This window comes from Papio anubis, chromosome 4, assembly GCF_008728515.1.
Source record: "Papio anubis isolate 15944 chromosome 4, Panubis1.0, whole genome shotgun sequence".
NCBI lineage: Eukaryota > Metazoa > Chordata > Mammalia > Primates > Cercopithecidae > Papio > Papio anubis.
In genome coordinates this window covers 160,069,724-160,090,919 of record NC_044979.1, presented here as the reverse complement: position 1 = coordinate 160,090,919, position 21,196 = coordinate 160,069,724, and the positions used below count along the sequence as shown (strand labels likewise).

Below are 21,196 nucleotides of genomic sequence, written 5' to 3'. Positions count from 1 at the left end.
CTGTGAAGGCAGGAGAATACCTGACTTATTTTATTGGTCTCCCCTTAACCAGTCTAAGAGTTAATGATCATAGTTGGGTACAGTTGTTGGACAACGAATATTTTTTGAAGGCTTGAATGGTTTCAGTTAATGCATATTGACCTCCAATGTTGAGTAGGAATCTTTTCACTAAAATAAATTACATGTACATACTGTATGGAGAGTCAATGTGGAGATAGAGAAAACTTTCTGCCTCAAGTATTTGGAAAATTGTTCAGAGTTTAAAATAAAAATAAATTTATTTTATTTTGACAGAGTTTTATTTTAAAACTCTCACCCATAAAACTACCATATGAAATATTTAGAAAAGTCAAAGAATATTCTTTAAGAACAAAGAACAGTCCTTAAGAATATAGCTAAATAACTTACATAAAAACATAGTCATGTATCTATATATATATATATATATATTTTTTTTTTGAGATGGAGTCTCACTCTGTTGCCCAGGCTGGAGTGCAGTGGCACCATCTCAGCTCACTGCAACCTCTACCACCTGGGTTCAAGTGCTTCTCCTGCCTCAGCTCCCGAGTACCTAGGACTACAGGCACATGCCACCACACACAGCTAATATTATATTTTTAGTAGAGACGGGGTTTCACCATGTTGGCCAGGCTGGTCTGGAACTCCTGACCTCAGGTGATCCGCCTGCCTCGGCCTCCCAAAGTGCTGGGATTACAGGCATGAGCCACCGCACCCAGCCAAGGTCATATATTTAGCTAGCTTTCTCTCTTTAAAGAAATGTGAGATGCCAGAGTGCTGCAATGACCTAGAATCAAGTTGAAGTTTTTGCACAGAATACATGGTGAGGAATGTGAGACTTAAAATAGCATTTTCAAGGAATGAAGACAAAATTATAGGCAGGTTATATAATAGTAAAATGCAAATTGTGAAAACAGCTTGCCAAATTAACACAAATTAGAAAAGTTGGGAAAGAGCTGACAAAGCTGGTAGGTGAGAGTATTGTAGCTTACAGTTAACATTTAGTTCAAGTTATAACAACTAGGGCCTAAAGGGGAAATGGTGATCAGTGTGGTCAATGTATGATGATTTCATTTTAAAACAAGAAAACAAGCGTTACTGCTTTTGTGATGTGCTAAGATTAAGGATCTAGACTGAAGCTGTTAGATACATCATTACAAACTTGAAAATTGGAAATGAAGAATTAGCTTATTTTTCTACCTTAATCTTTGGAAATTGGTTAAAGGGTTAATTTTGCTACCATTTGTAGTATGGGAGAAGCCAGAGATAGGTCACGGTTTAGAGCCAGAAATAATTATTTTCTTTATTCATGTGTAGCGTTTTTGTAAAATGGGATGCAGTATAAAGCAGAACTTTGAATCAAAATAAATCTAAATGAACAACAACAACAATAAAAGGTAGGGCAGAGATGTGAATTTTAGAATCATTAAGGCAAAAAAGATCTAATCAGGGACAGGAGAGAAATAAAAGAGCAAAAAATCTAATACTCAAGCTTGAAGAATGACCACATGCAGAACAAAATACATGACATTCAAGAGATTGTACCATGCCTCACAAATATACATGAGAACTAGAAATAGATTGTCTCAGTTGAGGTACTTGAAATTATTTTCAGAATGGAGAGAAGGTGGTTGTCTTCAACAGGGAGAAATAATTTCATTCTTTTTCACCATTCTGTGTTTTGGGGAATGGATGGGAGGGAGAGCATTTTGTGCTAAGTTCTAATTGCCTTCAACCCAATTAAGGAAAGACAATCTACATTTTTATAAAGTGATTGACGGTGCACTGTGATTATGAGTTTGATCATGAAACATAGGAATTTGATTTCTCTTTCCTTTATAAATTACCCAGTCTCGGGTATTTATTCAAAGCAACGTGAGAATGGACTAATGAATACACTTTCCTTCCGGTATCTCACAATTTTTGTGGTTTGAAGAGATTTCTCACATAAAGAGAACCAACTCGGCTCCAGTGAACATGAAAACAAACTTCTGGTGGGACTTTGACATTTCTAAACTTGCCACCTCCTTTCTTCACTTTTGGATCTCTGAGCCAAACTTGTATTTTCTCTCCCTATTTTCATCTTCTACTCTGAGCAAATAAGGTGAAAAGTAAACACTGAATCCCAAGACACACTGGAAACTCATTCTATTCTGTTTCCTTTTGGCCATAAGATTTCCCCACTCACTTTCAGGAATAAACAGTTTCAGAAAGCAATCTTTATAGTTTAATAGCATGTGGCATTTACAGTCTCTGAAGCCCAAATTTCTCTTTAAAGTTTTCTCCTTCAATAACCTGAGTCTCCTGGATATTGTCGTTCTGTGCCTGAGCACGATTTCCCTTCTACATTGGTCCTTGATTTTCTTTTTTCTTAAACAGACACATTTGGTCCTATTTTGTGGCAATTATTGCTGCAAAATAAAACATCAAAAATATTTCAAAGTTGTTTCATAACAAACAAATGATCTACACATTTCTTAAACATATTTCTTTCATTTACATACATGTATATTTGATACAGGCAGCTGAAAGCCACACATCAATTTTCCTTTACTTAGTGCTTAGAAGACAGAACGTGGTATTATGTGGAAAATAATTCTGTAAGGGAAAAAATTGGAGTAGATATAGGTGATTTTCCCCCTCCATTTACAGAGTACAGTATCACCAAAAGAAGATATTTTATTGACATGTTATGTAAACAATTTGACTATGAATGTGAGAACATGAATAAAAATATGATTATATGTGTTTGACATGCTTGAGAAAAATGTTGTCTTTAGAACTCAGCGATATAATTCTTTTGTCAAAAGCACACTGTTTCCAACTGTATTCTACTTGTGCTTTTACGTGGCAATGATTGTTAATTTTTTTCCTCAGGTAAAGTAAATATACAGGGAGGTTAATCTGAAGACAAAAAGATAAATTAAAAAAATTGTTTCTGATCGGTTGCTTATGTAAATTCACTTTATTACTTGAAGAGAATTACCTTTACTATCCTTTGATACTATGATTATTTGCTACTCTGGGAATACAGCCATTCTTTTAGTACTGGATTACGTATTTGATAGTACAGCTCTCTAAATACAACATTTTTGGTCATAAAGATGTAATAATCAGAAAGTAACTTCAAAAGTTCAGTAATTCCTATCTTGAAAAACTGTTTCCTAGGTCATTGTTTTAGCCACGTATACATTGTACAGCTCTTCTAAGAGAGAGACGATTTTCCCTTTTACTCTTGTAATTTTCTCATACATTGATACCATAAAATTAAAAATCTTCTCTATTCTTTTTATTGATATCTCTGAAAAGTGTTGGCATTAGGCATACTGTTTCAGACCTTTCCTTAAAAAAAAATTGGTTCCCCCCAGCTGCCATGGAAGACCTAGTTGATCCTTTGTTTTTATTTTTTCTTAAAAGTCCAACAGAGCTTTTTTTTTTCCTTCTTTTCTTAATGTCCAACGGGGCTAATCCCTCTCTTTCTCTCTCTTCGTATGTTTAAATCCCATTGCCTTACATTTTCTGTGGGAACCTAGTGTTCTTAATTGTAAGAATCTGAGTTTTACATAATTAAAACTATTCAGGACTTTGTTTTGTAGCAATTTTAACTAGTCCCGTCCTTTATAGTATATAAAAGTCCACAGGTATTATTTACCGTGTGTAGTGACAATTGTTTTTTAATGCAAAAGTGAACTCAGTAAATATTTTTAAATATAACAATTCAGAATAAATTTTATTTAAGTGCAACGACTAGCCAAAAGGAAAGGAAATAAATATTACCTCCCTATATATGTAAGAACTGAGAAATTTGGGGAAAAAAAACTGTATTACTGGAGTGAAATTTAAAGCAGGATTTTTTTAACTTGTTATATGAAAATTCTAAGAATGTATTACTTTATTTCCTGAAATAAGAGCTAAATTTTAAGAAAGATGTGGTTATTGGCCTTAAGCATGGACACAGGTGAATTTTCTCAAAATCCAGAGGCCACTTTTAGTTTTTAAAATGACAGACTTCTAGAATGAGCAGGGTGTTGTGTTTTTCAAAGAGATTTTAGGTTTTCTGCAGGCAGGTCACTAATCTTTCCATCTTAGTCCTAACAAATAACACGGTGCCTTAGTATTTTCTACCTGCTTCTACTCTTGCTTACCCTCAGTCTACTCTTGTATTAGTCTGGTCTCATGCTGCAGATACACCTGACATACCTGAGACTGGGTAATTTATAAAGGAAAGAGCTTTAATTGATTCACAGCTCCACATGGCTTATGAGGCCTTGCAATCATGGCACATGAAGGCAGAGCAATGGGACTTCTTACATGGTGGTGGGCAAGAGGGAATGAGAGCATAGTGAAAGGGGTTTCCCTTATAAAACCTTCAGATCTCGTGAGACTTTTTCACTGAGTCTTATTCATGAGAACAGTATGGGGGCAGTTCCCCCATAATTCAATTATCTCCCACCAGGTCCCTCCCATAACATATGGGAATTATGGGAGCTACAATTCAACATGAGATTTGGTTGGGGACACAGCCAAACCATATCAACTCTTTACCTAGCAACAAAATTATTGTTTAAAATGCAATCTGTGTTACATCATTCTTCCACTTAAAATGCTCCAGTAGTGTTTCATTTCATGTAGAATGAACTTGAAATCTCTTACCAGGGCATATAAATCACTCTTTCCTCCCCAGATCATCTCACAACCTTCTCCCCAGTGTCCATTGTACATTTCCACTAGTATTTCTCTCTTCCTTGATTATTCCTCATTTGCTGTAGCCTTAGGGCCTTGTCACCAGCTGTGTTACCACTTGGAACATTTTCCCTACAAATAATTTCTTAGCTGGTTCCTTCTTGTCATGAAATTAGATTCAAATGTTACTTCCTTGAGATGCCACTCAGCACTGGAGTGAGAGGGGTAAGTCAGTCTCTATAATATTAATTAGTTTTAGTTTCTTCCCGGCACTTTCCACGCTGCAAAGATAGATTCTTTCTCTACATGTCAAAAAATAGAATAAAGAGGAAAAAGAAAAGGAAAGAAAACAAAAATAATACCAAGTCTATGAGAAGAGAGGTCTTATCTCTTGTGATTAAAATATTTACTCTCAGCACCTAAAATAGTTCCTAGCACATGATAAGTTCTCATCCTATGTTTTGTAAATGAAGATATAAATGGGTAAGTAAAAAGCATATGTTCAAAAATTATTTGCTAAAAAGAGTGAACTAAAAATTACACCTCAGACTTTCCAGCCTCCACTCTCTGAGTAAATGCTCGATAACTCAATCATCCTATAACATGGCTTTCCAGTGCCGCATGATTCCAATAGCCAGTCAGTCATGTTGATAGTCAACGAACATTTTTAAAGATACTTAGGTGTCAGGCTGGGTGATACAGGGAGCGAACAAGCCAGGACTGTGTGAATCCCTGCCTCAGGGAACTTATATTCTAGTATGAAAGCAAACTATATATACGCCAAAAAAGAAAAAAATAAAAAAAAAGAATGCAATGATGTCAAAAAGGGCTATGCAGAAATTGGTCACGGACTCTGGGTTTTAAGTTTCATATAAAGTCACTATAAGGTTGAAAACAGAAAGATAAAAAATACTGAGCTACACTTTAACTTTGGCAAGATCCCACTAAGCACTCATCTACATTGTTTTACTATTGTACTGCCGTCGTAATTATTTCTCTTTTCATCAAAAATGTGAGAATTGACTTGACAATCAGGTTGGATTTTGACTTTCAAAATTTTACTATGACGCCTCTTCCTTCAATATATCTAGCCACCTATTGTTCTCTGATGAGTCTGTCTGATCTTTACAATTTGCCCATTTCCACTTTTGTCTGTCTTACCCTAATTCTAACAATTTATTGAACATTTTATACCTAGAGAGTATTTTATTAACTTTTTTGCATTTATGATATACTTTAAAACACATTTTAATAGTTTTAGGGGTACAAGTTGTTTTTGGTTACATGAAAAAATTATACAGTGATAAAGTCTGAGCTTTGAGTGTACCTGACACCCAAATGGTATACATCGTGCCCAATAGGTATTTTTTCATTCCTTACTCACATCACCCTTGTCCTCTTCTGAGTTTTCAGTGTCCACTATACCACTCTGTTCTAGCGAATATTTTACATATATTATAGATACCTATATAACTGAAATTAAAACTCAGCTGGTAAATATTGATATGCTGAAATAAAAGCCAAGTTAATAAATATTGACTGAAGTACTTAAATCACCAAACCAAAAAGTAGCCTATATTTTTTAATTTAAATTTTAATTGAATTCTATAGGTATCTATGTAAAATTTACACTTAGAAAAGGAAGTAGATTAGACATTCAAACAAGATAATTTTTACAAATTTAATCTGGAAAGATTGTGTTACCTCTTTAATTTTCAATCTTCAATGATAAAAAGTTTATATATTTACAACCACTCTAAGCCTAATATTTTAATATTAAGAATTGAACTAAGCTTAATATTTAATATTAAGACTTGAACTAAGTCAGTCATTTTCTTTAGTTTTTTAACCAATGAATTATTTTCTTTAAACACAACTTTACTCAGATAGAGTAAAACAGGGTTGGCTGGTCTACTTAAAATAGACCATAGGACTTGTGGTGGAGGGGTGGTGGGGGAAGTTTCTGGTTTCCTTGGGGTTTCTGTCTCCAGATGATCCTAGGCAGAAGTATAGAGGTGATTTCTCACTTCAGAACCTAGTCTGAAAATAATTAAAGCAAAACTTTTTTTTTTGCCTATCATTTTTGAGTAGGAAAATCAGAGCCCACCTCGCAAATTGGTTTCTAATGATGGGATTTTTTTGTATCACACTGTGACGGAACAGTTAATTGACAGTTTTTGTGGACTTTCCTGGATGACTAAGAATCGAACATTCCTAGGTGAACTATAGGTAGCACTGATCTCAAGAACCATGTGGGTAAATTCTAATCTAAAGAGCAAATTTAGTGACTTTATTAGAAGTGGCTACAGAGTTAGAAGGTAAGTGCACAAACAGGACTTTTATTTGAGGACACACTGTTCTTACAGCAGGGTCCAGAATCATACAGAATCTTTCTCATATTTAATAGAAGATGTTCATGATTAAATACAAACACAAAATATGGTAAATGTATAACATACATATATAACATTCAGATGACAGATAACTTTTTAAAATTTTATTTTATTTATTTTTTTTGAGACAGAGTCCCGCTCTGTCGCCCAGGCTGGAGTGCAGTGGCGCCATCTCAGCTCACTGCAAGCTCCGCCTCCCAGGTTCACGCCATTCTCCTGCCTCAGCCTCCCAAGTAGCTGGGACTACAGGTGCCTGCCACCATGCCCAGCTAAATTTTTTTTTTTTTTTTAGTAGAGATGGGGTTTCACCGTGTTAGCCAGGATGGCCTTGATCTGACTTCATGATCCGCCTGCCTTGGCCTCCCAAAGTGCTGGGATTACAGGCATGAGCCACTGCGCCTGGCCAATGACAGGTAACTTTAATCAAATGAAACAATCATAGGTGTTGTCACTGTCTGGGCGGGGTTGAGATCTATATGATTGTTTCAGGTATTTGTGGTGCTTTTTTGTTTTTTAAGGCTTTAGGATAAATGTTTTAAGAGTATCTGAAATAAATGCATTTTTGTCTTATGTGACTTGTAACGTTTTCCCTTTCTTGGAGGAAAAGTGATTTTAGATGTATGTATAGAGATCACACATGTCTTATCCATTGTGTGCCATTCAATTGTTAGGTGATGTAATATTGCTCTGCCACTCAAAAGAACCAAGTTGTCCTTAGCCACATACATGTAATTGACTCTAAAGAAGGTCTGTTAGGATTGAACTTTTTCCTACTGATTCCCCTTCTTTCTTCCAGCAATCCCAATCCTGGGTATATACCCAAAGGATTGTAAATCATGCTACTATAAAGACACATGCACACGTATGTTTATTGTGGCACTGTTCACAGTAGCAAAAACTTGGAACCAATCCAAATGTCCATAAATAATAGACTGGATAAAGAAAATGTGGCACATATACACCATGGAATACTATGCAGCCATAAAAAAGGATGAGTTCATGTCCTTTGCAGGTACATGGATGAAGCTGGAAACCATCACTCTCAGCAAACTATCACAAGGACAGAAAACCAAGCATGTTCTTACTCATAAGTAGGAGTTGAACAATGAGAACACATGGATACAGGGAGGGGAACATCACATACCAGGGCTTGTTGGGGGTGGGGGACTGGGGGAGGAATAGCATTAGGAGAAATACCTAATGTGAATGATGAGTTGATGGGTGCAGCAAACCAACATGGCACATGTATATCTATGTAATAAACCTGCACGTTGTACACATGTACCCCAGAACTTAAAGTATATTTTTTTAAAAAAAGGAACAACTAAATCTACAAGTAGTCTGTTATCAAGGAGAGATGTAACTTTATGTTCTGGTAGAGAGTTTTCCTATTTTTATTTCAGAGTTACTTTTTGCAATGTGCCATGGGTTGGATTATTGTCCAAAGAATATTAAAAAACAGCTGAGGTTCATTTTATATAGCAATATAGGACTCATTTTAATTGGCAGTATCTAGTATTCAATAATACTAAAAACCTCCCTGGTAAACTTCGATTCAGGTTATTTAGGAATTGAAGGCATTAGAAAAAACGTAATTTTTGTTTTATTTTAATATTAAACTTGCAATTTTACAATTTGGAGCAATAACATTTTCAGAAATGCTTTACAAGAACATAATTATAAAGCAGCCTCATCGTCTAGGTTAAATACCAAGGCTCTTGGTCTCACAGCGAAGGAGACAGAGGTCATGGACACAGACACAGACAGAGTGGGTTCGGAGCAGGAGTTTAACAGGCAAAAGGAAAGAACAGCTTTCAGTTACAGAGAAGGGTCCCGAGTGGGTTGCTGGGTGGCAGTAAAAATGCCAGGGTTTTTATAAATGGGCTAGTGAGGAGGGGGTTGTTGAGGAGGGGGCCCTAAGGTTCAGTTGAGACCAGGTGTGCTATCTGTATAGAGCAGAAGTTTTGGTTTGTTTGATCAGTCCCCACTCCATTCCCGGACCACACAGGCCAACTTTTAGTCTGTGTCACTTTGTCTTGCTTATGTGATGAACTTTATAAGGAAGTTCAGAATATAGGGTCTAAATATGAGTATTAATTAAGATTACCATTATTAGTGGGGGCACTATAGACCACAACCATGACCTCAGAGTTTGTTTGATGCCTGTGAGCCATGTCGATGGGTTCTGCTGTGGCACATGGGTGATAATATTGGTTGCCTCTACTAGATGCTGCTGTACTTTACGAGCAGCATTAATATAGGAGCAACACTCTTCCTTAAGGAAAACACATATTCCTCCCTGACTTGACATTAGGAGGTTCAGTCCCCTACGGTTTTGCAGGGTGACATATGCAAGTGAGTTTATTTGCCATTGTTGTTCTTGAATGGCAGCCATAATTTCTTTTTCTTTTTTTTTTGAGATGAAGTCTCTTTGTGTCACCCAGGCTAGAGTGCAGTGGTGCGATCTTGGCTCACTGCAACCTCCGCCTCCCAAATTCAAGCAATTCTCCTGCCTCAGCCTCCTGAGTAGCTGGGATTACAGGCGTGTGCCACCATGCCCAGCTAATTTTTGTATGTTTTTAGTAGAGACAGGGTTTCACCATACTGGCCAGGCAGGTCTCGAACTCCTGACCTCGTGATCCACCTGCCTCGGCCTCCCAAAGTGCTGGGATTCCAGGCATGAGCCACCAGGCCTGACTGGCAGCTGTAATTTCAGCCAGAGCTTGGGTTTGCTGAAAGGATAAATGTAAACCCATTTACATTTGGGAGACGGACCGGTGGTTCCCAGGAGTCCAGTTACAGCAGCTGCTAAAGGGAGTAGAATTACATGAGCTGCCCTTTTTACTACAATGTGAGTGTTTTATAAGGAACGGGAATTGTATGGAAGTATTGGCATAGGATAGTTTTGAAAGTACTGCTGCAACCCCACAGGTTCTCCTCCAATGACTTGGTGGGCTCGTACACCCCAAATTTCCATATATGAAATATAGCTCTTGTTTGAGATCTAGAGACACTTTATAACCCCAAAAGGTCAGCTCTACATGGGGAGTCTTGTGTACTTAAGTAGTTCCCACTGATGCCCTCCCATATTGAGGCAAATTCTGCTCGAATGCTGGGGGCGAATATATGATTGGGGTGAAATTTTAAGAACATTCTCTACACTTCCCAGTTTGGGTTAGAGGTAAAGGTGAGTTATCTATCAACACTGAGTACCAATCCGTAGAAATGTGGGAAGTATTGGTGTTAATAGTAAATTGAGGTTGCCTTGAATTTGGATATTTAAGGAGAAGGAACTGGTACTGCGTTCTTAAGATACCATTTGAGTCTCTTTTCTGGGGAGTCATATGGCCTTTCCTGAGCTGTCCAGCTATGAAATACTTCATATGAGCAGATGGACAAGGTTCTCAGGAAAGTTCCTTTTTTACCTTTGGGACGTGAAATAAATGGGAAATGTGAGCCTTGAATCTACATTGCGAAAGACTTTTATAGGAGTTGGGGTTTCTGTAAAATTCAGGTCTGGGCATCCATCCTTTATAACTTGTGAGATGATTGGGAGAAATACGTTCTTGACTTGCTGATCAGGATAAGTTGCACTGGACTGAGCGGCGAGGGTGACTGGAATGTTAACTTTGGCTAAATCCTCCAATGGTAGTGGTAATACTTCAGCTGACGGCAAGTCTGAAGTACAAATATAACATGAAGTTAGGTTGACTGCCAAGGCGAGGTGTCGGATTTGTCGGGCTGTAGGGTTTAGGGGATTGATGTGCTCTATCAGGAGGAGGCAGAAAAGTTTCAGTAGCAAGAACCTCATATTTGTCTTTTTTTCTGTAATTATTAGAGCTGTTATAAAGGTGATAGGCAGAAGATTACAGCACGTGAAATCCTTTGTCCAGAATTCCACCGTGTGGGTGTCATGGTATATAGCCCCATTGCAAATAGCAGCGTAAGTGTAGCAGTTCCTGCAATTGTAATATAGTAAGCTATTTCCATCCAAAATGTATTTATACTATTTGCCAGAATATACAATTTCCCTTGTAGGTCTATGAAGTTACAAACATACTCCTATGAATAGTCCAAATCTCCCTGCAAGTGTGCATCAAAGAAGAGTTCTAATGTCTGGCAGCAAAATTCAAGGGGAAAGATGGAAATAACTGAGAGGAAATGGTAAGGCAAAGAGGGGACTATGTGGAGTGAGTAGCCCTCATTCATTTACTTATCTTCCGTTGTTCTCAGCTTGAGATCCTCTATTTCTTTACAGTGATATTCTGAGCATTTTTCTGGGCTGTCAGGGACTTTCTCCTCAGTTTTCCAAGCTTTAACTCAAGTGTGTTGTATCCAGGAGTAGATTCAGGTAACTTTTACTGTCAGGAGGGTGGAGAGAAGACCGGTTTAAGGCCCCTCTCAATTCGGGCTTAAAGGCAGGAGAGAGAAGGAAGAGACTTCACCAGTACCAAATCTCCCGGGTTAAACAGAGGTGGTCCCGTTTCCTGGTGCTGGGCCTCTGCTATTGTGTGAATTCCTCTTGGAAGTGAGCCAGGGAGGCTACAGGCCTCACTCAGTCAGAGGTTTCCTGATCTAATCGGAAGCCATTTGTAAGGAAAGGCCACCCCTACAGTGTATCTAGAGGGCTCAGGCCTAATTTTAAAGAGGTATTTCTTACTTGTAGTAAAGCTCTGGGAAGAAGAGTGACTCAAGGAAGTGGAGTTTCCTGCGACAGTTTTCTGAGGTGTCTTTTCATAATGTTTATTTTCTCTACCTTTCCTGAGGACTGGGGCCTCCGAGCACAATGGAAATGGTACTGTATGCCTAGTGCCTTTGAGACCGCCTGGATGACAGCTGCTTTAATTAAGGGGCTGTTGTCGCTTTGGAGGTACTTAGGTAGGTCAAAGCGGGAGTTATTTCATTAACTAGCATTTTGAGTACTTCAGAGGCGTTTTCTGTACGGCATGGAAATGTAGAAGCATCTACACAATGAGTGAAAATATCTACCCACACTAGGAAGTATTGGACGTGCTTTGTTTTCAGCATGTGGGTGGACTAATTGCCAGCCCTCCCCTGGATAGTTTCTTATTCTTTGGGTTTGAGGGAGAAGCCGTTTGCTGAGGGGATTATTCTTAAGACACCCCCTTCTCAATAGCCCCCCATCACTAGTCCATTTACAAAAACTCAGACAGTTTTACTACCACCCAGCAACCCCGCTCCAGATCCCTCTCTGTAATGAAGCGCTGTTCTTTCCTCTTGCTTACTGAACTCCTGCTCCAAACTCACTCTGCCTGTGTGTGTGTGTGTCCACAACCTCCATCTACCTGGCTGTGAGGCCAAGAACCTTGGTATTTACCATGGACAATGAGGTTGCTTCAGTTACACTTGAATAATAATCAAATAGCCCATACTTAAAGGTAAAATATGTATTACACAAAAATATTCAGCACACAGCTGCTTCTGTTTCAAAAAAAGAAAACACTGAGAAAAATTACACAAAACTATCTACCTCAAAATTCATACATATTTGATGAATGGATTACTAGGCAAAAGAAGAGACACATACATTTAATTCCCTCCTTTTAAAATTTTTAAGTTTTGTTTTTTTTTTTTTTTTTTTTGAGTCGGAGTCTCACCCTGTTGCCTAGGCTGGAGTGCACACCTCCCAGGTTTAAGCGATTCTTCGGTCTTGGCCTACTGAGTAGCTGGGATTGCAGGCGCCCACCACCATGCCTGGCTGATTTTTATATTTTTGATAGTGATGGGGTTTCACCATGTTGGTCAGGCTTGTCTCCAACTCCTGACCTCATGATCTGCCTGCCTCAGTCTCCCAAAGTGCTGGGATTACTGGAGTCAGCCACTGTGCCCGGCCTTATTTCCTTTTTTAATGTTTAAAATTAATTGTTTCTTTCTTGATTAATAAATAGTTATATATTTATTTGGGATTCCATTTGTTTTTGGGATCCATATTATTTTATTTTTCCTGTAACTTTTTTGGAAGATTTTACTTTTGCTTTTATTTTTTATTATTCTGACTTGTTCCTGTCTCCAAGAAGTGGAGAGAGATTCATCGATTTTCACACAAGGGAAACTTCCTGGAGTCGTCTGGACTGACTTGCTGCTGTAGGTAAAAATGACTTGACACTAAGTTACTGACAGAATATTGATGGGACTTTCTACAACAACAGAAAAGCTATATAGCAAGGGCTTTTTTGACAGTTTTGTTCTTGTTGCCCAGACTGGCGCAATCTTGGCTCACTGCAACCTCCGCCTCCCGGGTTCAAGCGATTCTCCTCCTCAGCCTCCTGAGTAGCTGGGATTACAGGCGCCCGCCACCACCACCATTTTGTATTTTTAGTAGAGACAGGGTTTCACCATGTTGGCAGGCTGGTCTGGAACTCCTGACCTCAGGTGATCTGCCTGCCTCAGCCTCCCAAAGTTTTGGGTTTACAGGTGTGAGCTGCTGTGCCCGCCCTAGCAAGGGCTGTTATATTAACACTCAGAGACCTTGTTAACTACTTGACTCCGAATTTTTTTGCAATTGTAATTGCATTTAGAGGGGCATAAAGCACACAATGACTGGGGAACCCGGTTTAGGATAGAATTCAGGGTGCTCAGTGTTTGTGTTGGAAACTGATTTCCAAGTGACTCTTACAAAGTGGGTTTTGCTTGTCCTATGAACTTGGATGAGTTCACTTTGTCCAGTCTTCAGAAATGCAACATATTTTTCCCACTACTGTGTGATAGCACTGTATTTGTCATTGTCACGTGGGTTATCTGTTCTGCTTTCCATAGTGACACTCTTGTATGAAAGTGTAGCAGGGCAGGTCAGAAATGGGGGAAATGCACTAGAGTCGACAAGCCCCACATTTAGCTCAATTGGAGTGCATCTATTTACGAAAAGGTATATGGAAATATATGCCCCATCTACCGAGTATTTTTTGACTGTCACATGAAAAAATTAATAAGAGTGTGCAGTGTAGCTTATAAACTATGGGACAAAACTAGTCTCAGTATTTGTAGCATGATCATTTTTACTGCAAACCCATGAGGGACAGAATCCCCAAAAAACATTCTCAGAACAGCTTTGTTTTTCCTTTTGTTTTCCAGAGTCAGCCGCTTCATTTTCTCTTCATGTCTACAGAATAACATTTTGATCTGGGAGATCATATCATCACTGTGTGAGTTGGCTATTGCTGTGTAAGCCACCTCCAAAACTCACTGCTTGAAACAGCAATCATTTATTATGATAGCTTTCTAGTTATGAGGGCAAAGTTTGGCTGATCTTAGCTGGGTTCACTCATATATCTTTGGGTTGGAGGCTGTTGGCTAGTGTAGACTGGCCTCATCTGGGGCAACTGGGACCATGTGGCTCTGTTGTGTATGACTTTCATCTTTTTCTGGGACCAGCAAGCAAAGCCAAGCATATATATTATCTTAGCAAGAGCACAGGGCAAGTGCAAGCAAGCCTGGGCTTGCAAGCCCTTTTAAAACTTCTACTTGTGTTACATCTGCCAATATTTCATTGGCCAAAGGAAGTCAGTTGGCTAAGCTGGGATCAAGAAATTACAACCCTCACCACTCCAACCCTACCACTTTGCAGCATCCTGTTCTTTATAGCATGGAGGATGCTGCAAAGTAAGTGGTAAAAGATGAAACTAGGAGGGAGTGAAAAATTGGAATCATTCTTGCAATCTGCTACAGTCACCTTTCGAGAACAGTACATTCCAAAGTGAGACAATTGCATCGATGCCCAAAATTGCTCATACTCACAATATATCCATATGTTCTTAGCACAAATCTAATCTTAAATGAGCACTTTTTTTTTCTTTTCTTGTTTTTTCTTTTCAAACATTGTATTTAGAATATCAGCTCCAAATATTAGCTGCTGGCACATAAAGGATATTGCGGCAGGGTGCGGTGGCTCAGCCTGTGAACCCAGCACTTTGGGAGGCCAAGGCGTGCAGATCACCTGAGGTCAAGGGTTTGAGACCAGCCTGATCCAATATGGTGAAATCCCGTCTGTACCAAAAATACAAAAATTAGCCGGGCATGGTGGCGGGTGCCTGTAGTCCCGGATACTGGGGAGGCTGAGACAGGAGAATTGCCTGAACCTGGGAGGCAGACGTTACAGTGAGCCGAGTTCATGCCACTGCACTCCAGCCTGGGTGACAGAGTGACACTCCATCTCAAAAAAAAAAAAAAAAGGCATATTGCTACTCAATGCCAAATATTATAAATATTAAAATCCTACATAGTAAAACACACACACACACAACCACACACACTCATACAAATATTCTTCTCTTTCAATATCAACCAGAGTTTAAAATTTAGACCATGTGAGCATCCTAAATCAGGCAACATACAGTAATACAACTACTACTGCTGGTATCATCTATACATACATGTTTTCAGTATATTTTCATGCTTATCATATTTCTTACACTTGATAATTTGAAAGAACTTAGTTGTTCAAACCATTCTTCTTTTCTAGCAGATACTATAGCAGAACAAATTCACTTTATAGCACTGCTTATAAAATTTAACCTGATTTAAATCTTATTTATTTTTGCAAATCAGACTCGCCTGATTTTATTAGAGATCTTGGGCTTTTTCACAGTATTACATTTGCTATTATAAAGTTATTAAAAGATAATTTAATAGTCTATTTTAGTAACTATTATTGCTTTTCTCTAAATGTGTTCTCAACATATTTTGCATTTATATTCAAATTGACTTTGCCGAACCTCATGCTGTCTAAAAAGGAAGGCTGATAATTATTCTCCACTGCACACTTTGTCATATTTATGCTTAGCTCATTTCATTAGGAAATAAAATTGTATTTGATTTAGTATGCTCATCATTTCCGTGTGTGTGTGTGTTGGTGTATGTGAAGTAATAATGGTAGTAGCTCAGATTTGAGTTCATACTTTGACATAGAGGTTGCATGAAACAAAACTATTTTTGGCCACTTTGGAGTTCAGCAAAGATTCTGACTTAACCATGCAAAAAAGGTTAACAAAATGTAGGTATGATAAATACATATTAACATAGGTTTGGTTCTTTAAGAAGCAACAGAGGTCAGGTTTGTTTAAGAAAAAAACAAAACTGTAAGCCTGAGTTCACAGGATCTAGTTTTATACTTATTTTCCTTCCCTTGTAAGAAAGTCACAATCTCATGAGTTCTTGTTTTCTCATCCAAAAAAAAAAAAAAAAAAATGAGGGTAATAATAACCAACTTTCCAATCTCATACCTTTTGGTCATGTTTAAAACAAATAGCAGTTAGGGCAGTGCCAGGCAAATTCTAACATAATAAATTTATGTCCTAGTGCCGATTAAGTTAAGAGCTGGTGTTATTATTGAGAGCAACAGAGACTAGAAAACATGCTAATCAAATTATTAGCACATCAAATTATGTTCAGATGCCTGGCTAGTCGGCAACATCACCGAACGCGTCATAGCAGAAAACAGGGCTGCTGCATTGCTTGGCTTTGACTATGACACAAAAGAAGATACACTTGTCAAGAAAATTCCTTGAAAATTTGGTCTTTCAGAAACAATACGTAAGTTGTAGGTAAGCTTTATAAATATATTTTGAGTGTCACACACACAAACACACACACAAATATGTATTTTGTGATTTTAGAGGAGGAGGGCATTTCAGATGGAACCAGCTCTGTAAAAGTACAATGCTCAGTTTGAAGATGGCATTCACAGTGAGTCTTCTTGAAACAGAGATTAAGGGAAGTAAAAGGATGTTTACACAGTGTGAGAGAAATGAGGCTATTGTACTGGATGGGGCAGTAAATGAAGGATGGGCAGCATGAAATTGATGGAGTTAGGAGAAGAAAAAGGACTACAGAAATTGTCAAAACCTGGAAGCAACCTAGACATCCTTTAATAGACAAACTGTGGTACATTCATACACTGGAAAATTATTCAGTATTAAAAAGAAATGAGCTATCGAGTCATGAAAAAATGTGAGGAAACCTTCAATGTATATTGTGCTAAGTGAAAGAAACCAATATAAAAGGTGAATGTACTGTATGATTCTGATTATGTGACATTCTAGGAAAGGTAAAACTATGGAGACAGTACATAGATCAATGGTTACCAGAGGTGTCTGGGGAGGGAGGGAAGGATAAATTGGTGGAACACAGGATTTTTTTTTTTCCTTAGGGCAATGCAACTATTCTGTGTAATACTATAATGGTGGATGCATGTTACTGTATGTTTGCAAAATCCACAGAACATAAAACATACAGAGTGAACTCATATAAACTCTGAACTTTGATTAACAATAATGTATTGATATTGGTTCATTTCACAATTAACAAGCGGTTCATTTAGCAATGTAACAAATGCACCACAGTAATGCAAGATATCAATAATAGAGGAAGGGGCCAGGCGCGGTGGCTCACGCCTGTAATCCCAGCACTTCGGGAGGTTGAGGCGGGCAGATCACAAGTCAGGAGATTGAGACCATCCTGGCTAACATGGTGAAACCACGTCTCTACTAAAAAAAGTACAAAAAATTAGCCGGGCGCACTGGCGGGCGCCTGTGGCCCCAAGTACTTGGGAGGCTGAGGGAGGAGAATGGCGGGAACGCGGGAGGCGGAGCTTGCAGTGAGCAAGATCGCCCACTGCACTCCAGCCTGGGCTACAGAGTGAGACTCCGTCTCCAAAAAAAATAACCATCTCAAAAAAAATAAATAGAGGAAATGGAAAGGGTGAAGGAGTATATAGAAACTTCGATTTTCTTCTCAGTTTTAAAAATAAACATACGATTGGCTCAAAAAAGTCTACTAATTAACAAAGACAACAAATAAGGTTGGTGCTCCTTCTGTGGAAGATGCCAACTGTGTCTTGTTGATCCTGGGCTTATAAGTTTTCCCTCGCTCTCACCCTCAAAATAAATAAAGCTTAGTCCTTTATATGCTACCTCCCCCTGTTTCAAAGTAATATTAAATTATCTTGAAGTAAAGAGATTGTGATCCTCAAATAAGGAAACTGAGAGAAAGTCCACCTACCTCCTTAAATAGAAAAGTAGCCCAGGGAATAACTGTGAGAGATGAAAGAATAAGTGATAATGATGATGATGATGCTTATGCAGGGTTAGGACTCATGAAAGTTCTACCAATGATGACATAGCAGTATAACAAAAAGAGGATAGTCTTCCAATTCTGTCCATATTACTCACTAGCAATGTGACCAAAGGTAGCTTTTTAACATTCTAATGCTCTGTTTTCTCAAGTATCGAACAGTAAGAATGATAATATTTGTGTTGTGAGGTATTCAGAAGTTTAAATGACTAATAGAGGTTACTGACCATAGTGTTTAGGCATGCAAGGCAGTTTCTTTTGTCTCCTGGAGAGGTGACACGCCATGGTCTTCTTTGCCAGTAAGAAAGCTGAAATAACGTCTTGAATAAGAGATATATGGATATGGCTCAAAGTAAAGTTTACCCTTTGGAAACCGAAAGTTTTATGGTCTCCTGAAGACCACGGTCAATTAACAAAATGTCATCCGGGCAGAAAGCATTCCTCTGCTTGGGGCATAAAGAAATACTATTGTTCACGGGGTTTGAACTTTGGGAGACGAAGCTGCTTAGAAATACTGAGGATTGTCAGGATCTAGAAAAGATTAGTTGGGGCTTTTCAGAAGCAGAGAAGAAGGCAGAAGAGCCAAGAATCTTACGATTTATCATTCTGGGCAACAGCTGAAGGAAAATAAAATCGGCTAAGTTCCCAATCTCTTTAATATTTTGTACTCTCCTAACTAGTCTGCCCTGATGGTTAGGGGAAGAGGGATTTAAACAGGGTGACCTGGTCTTGAATGACTTTGGTGTCGTAGTGTAGGTGTGTAGGAAAGAAGCAGGAAAGCAGAGCATTTGGCGTAAAAATGGGCAATTAAAGGGATTTATGCAATTGTGTTCACTTGAAATCCAGAGATTAGGGGAAGGATCTGGGTAAACACTTGAGCTAAATCTTCATTAATTATGATTTGGATCCTCAATTTTTATTTTGTTTGGTTTCACTTTGTAGAGCTTTGAGTAACATTCAAAATAATAAGCGTTTCTCAAATCCTAAATTCTATTGTTATGAAACTTTTAATAAAATCAGAGGCATGGGGTGATTGTAATTGATGGAAGGAAGGCAATATTAGTAACCACTAAAAAGATAATCTATTTTTAATGGATAACTGGGAAAATACATTAAAAACAATGGAAGTAATAAATTTGATATGTTGAGAACACCAATGCTTTATGTAAAGAACTGAAACCAACAGGAATTCCTATCTTTGTGTTAAAAAATACATCTATTGGGTTCAGGTAATTTTTCTGTTTCTGTATTATACTGAGGCCAAGCAAAAATAACTTAGTTGCTTTCCCCAGACAATATTCTTTCCTGGAAGATAAGAGTGAGCCAACCAAAATAGTTATTCATCAATGCTAGTAGTGTGCTGCCCAAGACTCAATCCACCTTGCTGTATATACCAATTTGAAGTTATTAAGTCACAAATTCTGTCAATGTCAATTAATTCTCTAATTTGAAAGACTGCCTTAGAAAAGTCCAGCTCAGGCCCTAAGAGAGTATACCTACTTTATTCTAATATTCAGTTACTGAAATACTGTTAAGACTCTGTTGGGTGGTATTCCGACTGCAGTAAGTCTTTAAAGTTTAGTTTTGCTCGATCAATGTTTTCCTGTTTTTTTTTTTTTTTTTCCCCCTGATCTTTGGAGGATTCAACAGTTGGTAATTCTGGAGGTTTTGCAACTCCATTTGAAACCCCCTCAGTACCACAGGTCAAGATCCTCAACCCGAAACAACATTCTCTGTGAAGGTGCCTGGGACATCCTTCCAGGACCCTCTACAACTGCTGTACTGAGCTAAGTTTTGCACTGGGTCTGGGCTCTGATTTTTTTCAGGTTCCTAGGCTCCAAACTGCTTAGTTTATTTCAATTGTATGCATATTGAAATTAGTTGATTTTGTAACCAGGTTTGAAATTCCTATCCTTGGAGGGGTCCTGTCTTTAACTCGTAATATATTGCTGTGTTTTTAAGTTTTTTGGGGGATGGAGTGGGGAGGTCTTTGTCATATTCTGATATAAGCCTACAAGACCAAGTTCTTAGAGAAGAGATTGGACATAGACCTAATAAATCCATTCACTGAAGCTCACTCTAAGGACTGATAAATTCAGAAAGCCCTGTCAGACAGGTGTTATGGAAAATGTTTGCATTGGGCCATCTGTCAAAACCTTTTTACACCTTGCCACAGTCTTGTCTAAATTTTTCTATGACAGTTTGGTTCAGGAAGAAACTTTTTGAAAACTCCTGAACACCAGAAGAATTATGAATTTATTAGATCATCAGTTAACAGCTAACCATTTAGATCAAGGCACAAGGTGTAACATGCTCACAAAACAGGTATTTGGCTGACCTGTTTTCAGACTTCAGTGGTTTTGTCTTAAAGTCTGTACTGTCTCCAGGACGGACTTCACCTTCTTTTACCTGTCCATACTATAACACTAATTACGTATTTGTCTTTTTAAATACCGTAATTTCTTGAAAGATAATTAAGGATTACAATGAATGTTTGGGGGGTGCTTCTGCTGTGAATAAAGTTATTCATTGGAGAAGGGCCTTAGAACAAAATGGGGAGCAAAATTCCAAACATCTTATGTTTATCATTTATTATTACTAGGGGAAGCTTCCAAAAAAAAATTCAGATTCCAAAATTACTTCTGTAAAAAAAGTTGTAGCTAAGTCGAAAGAAAAAATGTGAAAAAACCATAAAACTATCCTTGTCATTTATCTTCCTAAATCACATTTCAAATCTACTAGCTTTCTTCCACATTTCTTTCCCTTCCATTATGATCCTACATCACACTCGGACCCCCACTTCTGACCTGCTTCCTTTCCCTTGTGCTCTACAAGAAACCCTCATATCTCAATTGCCTCTTTCAAATTAGAGTAGCTTTTTAGGGCTGATTTCAAGCCCTAGTCTCATTCTTGTAAAGAACTTTCCAAAGCCAAGACATGAAGGAAAGACATTCACAGAAGAATTTAGTTCTAAGAAGATGTAGTGGTTTATACTCTATATCAATTTTTGCTTA

The 21,196-nt window shown here is 38.1% G+C and overlaps 1 long non-coding RNA gene across 1 annotated transcript in view; it reads right to left on the bottom strand.

Moving 5' to 3' along the window:
• Nucleotides 1–2,222: 2,222 nt before the first annotated feature.
• The window catches only part of LOC103882672, a 150,940-nt gene continuing 131,966 nt past the window's right edge, over nucleotides 2,223–21,196 (bottom strand). Inside the window, exon 4 of the long non-coding RNA XR_001900529.3 lies at nucleotides 2,223–2,429. This is a non-coding gene — a long non-coding RNA (uncharacterized LOC103882672). The remainder of the gene's footprint in view (nucleotides 2,430–21,196) is intronic.